The sequence below is a fragment of the Cebus imitator genome, unplaced genomic scaffold (genome assembly GCF_001604975.1).
Source record: "Cebus imitator isolate Cc_AM_T3 unplaced genomic scaffold, Cebus_imitator-1.0 Scaffold426, whole genome shotgun sequence".
NCBI classification, from domain to species: Eukaryota; Metazoa; Chordata; class Mammalia; order Primates; family Cebidae; genus Cebus; species Cebus imitator.
This window is the reverse complement of record NW_016107741.1, coordinates 364,384-368,776: the sequence shown is the minus strand read 5'-3', so window position 1 is coordinate 368,776 and position 4,393 is coordinate 364,384. Positions and strand designations below refer to the sequence as shown.

At 42.1% G+C, this 4,393-nt stretch overlaps 1 pseudogene; it reads right to left on the bottom strand.

The window, feature by feature from the left end:
• Positions 1-1,367: 1,367 nt before the first annotated feature.
• LOC119468414 lies at positions 1,368-1,486 on the bottom strand (annotated as a pseudogene).
• Positions 1,487-4,393: the final 2,907 nt, after the last annotated feature.

Here is a 4,393-nt window from a genome sequence, read left to right as displayed (position 1 = left end):
AAAAAAAAAAAAAAAAAAAAAAAGAAATCTTCCTGATTGGTCACCTACACATAAAAGATAGCATAAGATAATAAGATATTGTTGGTCAATGTGTCACCTTGTGCCCTGGAAATTCCCAGACAGGAAAAATCACTCTGGGAAAGAGAGTGTATGGCTGGAAAGTGGCTTTGCACTTCATAAAAAACACAAAGGCCTGAAGGAGGTCTCAACATCATAGGCATGTTGAGGAGACAGAAGGGGACATTCTAGGAGAGGAAAGTGGTGAGAGGCAAGGAATGGGAGTGAGAATGGTCTGCATAATCCTTCATGAAGCATTGCCCCAGAAAGTTTTTGCAAGGTTCCTTTCTGGAAGCTAGAAAGAGGTCTGGCAAAGAATAAAAAATTGAGAGGACCAAGGAACTCTTTTGAAGTATATGGGTTATCTGTTGCTGTGTGACAAATGACCCCCACTTTAGAGGCTTTATCTCAACTTTCTCTATGTCAGAAATCTGGGGGTGGTTTAGCTGGGTCCTCTGCTTTGGAATCAGATTCCCAGGAAGCTTCTGAAGAAGCATACTAATTATCTGTTGCTTTGTAACAAGTGGCCCCACTTTAGAGGCTTTGTCTCAAGTTTCTCTGTCAGGAATCTGGGGGTTGATTAGCTGGGTCCTCGGCATCTGAAGATGTTGGCCAGGACTGTGGTCATCTTTAGTCTTGACTGTAGAATAATCTGATTCCAAGCTCACACACGTGTTATTGGCAGGATTCCTTTGCTTGCAGGCTTGTTGGCTCAAGGGCCTCAGTTCCTTGCTGGTTGTTGTCCCAAGGCTGCCTTCGGTTCCTTGCCATATGGGCTTCTCTACAGGGTAGCTCACAACCAAAGGCCTAAGATAGAAAGAAATGAAACTACCATGTGAAAAGAAACAGCAAGGAAATTTGCATGTCTCAATCTTAGCACTAGATAGAGGGAGGGGAAAAACAATTTGAACCACAAGCAGATTTATATTCAGAGTTGACACCACCAATGTGGTCTAAAATCTCATAAAGAAATGTTAATTCAAAATGGTCTCAGTCTATCCTAACAGTGATAAAAAGACATTAGTGATTGTAAAATGCAAACTGATTTAAGAGGTGTTAAAATGCTTTTTAAAGATGCTTATATTTAATAAAATGTGATCAAAGTTTTGCTACAAAAAAGAGATGATTTACATACCATACTGTTCACCCAGTTAATTTGTACAACTCAATGTTTATTAGTGTATTTGCAGATTTATGCAACTATCACTACAATAACTTTTAAAACATTTTTGTCACATTCAAAAGAAACTTCATATCTCTTTATTTTTATATCTGTTTATTTATTTTTAAAATTTCATTTTATCATACGAAGTCCATAGCACCCAGCATTCCCGGGTGGTCTCTCATCCAAGTTCTAACTAGGCCCAACCCTGCTTAGTTTCCAAGAACAATTGGGATCAGGCATGTTCAGGGTGGTCTGGCTGTAGACAGATACTTCATATATTTTTAGTTATTATCCACCAATCCATAGCCCTCAAGACCCCCATCCCAGCCCTCGGCAACAATAAATCCACTTTATGTATTTATTGATTGGTCATAGACATTTTCAACCGATGTTAGAAGTTACATTGTTTTTGCCATATTCCATTGCTTAAAAGTGAGTCATTAGGTCCAGCCCACAGACAGGCAGAGAGGCTTCTACAGGGAGGTAGGATTCTTGGAAGCTGCTTTAGAAGCAACCTACCATAGGAGGGAACCAGGAATGTGTCAGGAGCCTTGAGTAGATTAAATGTCCTTGCTTTTAAGTTGAGAACCCATGAATACTTGGAAGGAAAAGCTTCCCAAATGGTCAGGTTTCCTACTGAGAGCTTGTTAAGAGGCTGAGACTGTGTTATCTCTTGGTAGTAATGCATATATGAAGGCAGAGAGGCCATAAGGGATGAAAGGATGCCATGACTTCATCCTTTGCAGCTCAAAAGGCTGTCTTGTGAGCAAGGCAAGTAAAAATGAGATATGGCAAGATATGGGAAGGGGGATGATATGGTTTGGATGTGTGTCCCCTCCAAGTCTCATGCTGAAATGTGATCTCCAATGCTGGAGGTGGTGGAGCCTGGTTGGAGGTGGTCATGAGGGCAGATCCCTCATGAATGAGTTGGTGCCCTCTTCATAGTAATGAGTGAGTTCTTGCTCTGAGTTTATGTGAGATGTGATTGTTTAAAAGTGTGTGACACCTTCTCCCCTACCTTGCTCTGGTGTTCACCATGTGACATGTCAGCTCTCCTGCTTTCTGCCATGATTGGAACCTTCCTGAGGCCCTCACCAGAAATAGATACTGGCAACACTTCCTGTAAAGCCTGCAGAACCATAAGCCAAAATAAACCTCTTTTCGTTATAAATTACCCAGTCTCAGGTGTTTCTTAATAGCAGTGCCCATGGGTAGACAGGGGAGATCCTTGTGAGCATATCCTGCACTGCATCTGGCGTCCCCCTCTGGGTGTGCTCTGGTTAGCCAGAATAACTCAGAATTTTCCAGGCCCTCAAAACTGACCTCTACAAACCAGAAGTCTTATGTCCATGATTTAGTTTTTCCCTGAGTGCTTCCAGAATCTAGTTCCATGACATTCTTAGTGAAACCATTGTCCACTCTTAGATAGTCAAAATACACACTGATATCTGGAAGGATTACAGTAACGAAACTTGCTTAACTTCATTTGACTGGGCATTTTCCACACATATTTGACCACAGGACACCCCCCACACACCCATTTATCCATCTGTTCTCATTGTGGGGCACAGGCAATGCTCGCTGCTGTAACTCTCTGTAGACTGTGGATTTTCCCTATGGGCTCTTGTTAATACTGTGACTTAAGGCCACTAGAGCTATTGATGTTTGTCACATGAAAGCTGTTAAGCCAGGGATTCCTCATACAGTATTTCCTTGATGGGGTTCTGAGCCTATATAGAGGAGTTTACTTCTATCTCCGTTAAATAGTATTGAGTTAAAGGTCAACTGTATTCGAGGCAGCATATGATATGTAAGCTCAATTGATTTTATTGCTGCCAACTGGCTAAGCCTGTAGGGATGATATTGAATCTCCAGGCAGTGATTTATTTTATGAACTGTTTTTCCCAAAATAGGCAATCCACAAGCATTCCAAAACATCCGTTTTAGTATTGAGTGGGCCAGTGCTGAGTGCACAGTCCTTCCTGTCACTGCAAAATGCTGTTCTTCAGATTCATATCCATCCCACTTTATAGCTGACCCACTTCTAGGTGTAGCAGTTAAAAAAACAGAGAGCACTTTACTTCAGATAATATTTCTTCACTTTCCCCACAAAGAGCACCTCTGTGAGTTATCTTACAGTCAATGGGGATTATGTTTTCAATATTTTCTCAGCTACCTACTGAAGGCTGCATCAAGAAAGAACGGGGTTAGACTAAAGGGAATGGTTTTAGTGAATCAGCACTAGCTCCTGGTAACATTCTTTAGGAGCTTGAAAAAAGTTTGTTTAATTTATTTTAAAATTCATAACTCAACTGTGAGTCTTCGGTTTGGAGTCTACTTCTTTGCCTTATTTTCAAGTTGGTGGCAACCCCAAACCTGAGGAGATGCGCCTGTATTCCCGGATGACTAGGAGTGGTTCTCTGCAGTTTTTTTGGTACAGCCTTTCAGTAAACTTGAGAGGACCTAGAATTCTCATCTGCATGTAAAATGCTAAACTAAGTTTAAACTAATTGTAGATTACATCTTATGACTGTCCTTGGTTTTGGCCCTCTTAACCTTGTTGTATCTTCCTCTCTAGCTATGAGAGGCCAAACCCTAAGCTGCTACAGTGATTGGTATATGCGTCATGCATGCCCTGTCTAATCATCTGCCGTTGAGTGTGGGTGAGACCTGTGAATATGATGAACGTCATTCTCTTGATTACGTTACCTTAGATGGCAAAGATGAGTTGTCACTCACCCATGATTACATTATGTCGTATAAGACTCCATGGTAGCAGGCTGGAGAGAGAGACACTCTCCTGGAACAACTGAAAGGCACTGCAGAAACAAGCTATCATTTTGTGAGAGGGTCACAGGCTAGGGCCTGACAGTAGCCTCTGGAGCTGGCATTTACCCCTGCCTGACAGCCAGTGAGAGCACGAAGGCCTGAGCGCTAGAACTGCAAGGACTTAATTCCTGCCCCAAACCATACGATCCTGGGCGAGGACCCCAGCTCCAGACACCACAGACTGACAACTTGATTATAGCCTTGCAAAGCCCTGAGGCATGGACCCAGTTAAACTGTATCTGAACTCCTGGTCCATGGCAACTGTGAGCTAACCAAGTGTGTGTTGTTTCAAGGTCCTAAGTTTGTTATTTGTTGCACAGCAAAAGATAACTCATACACTAG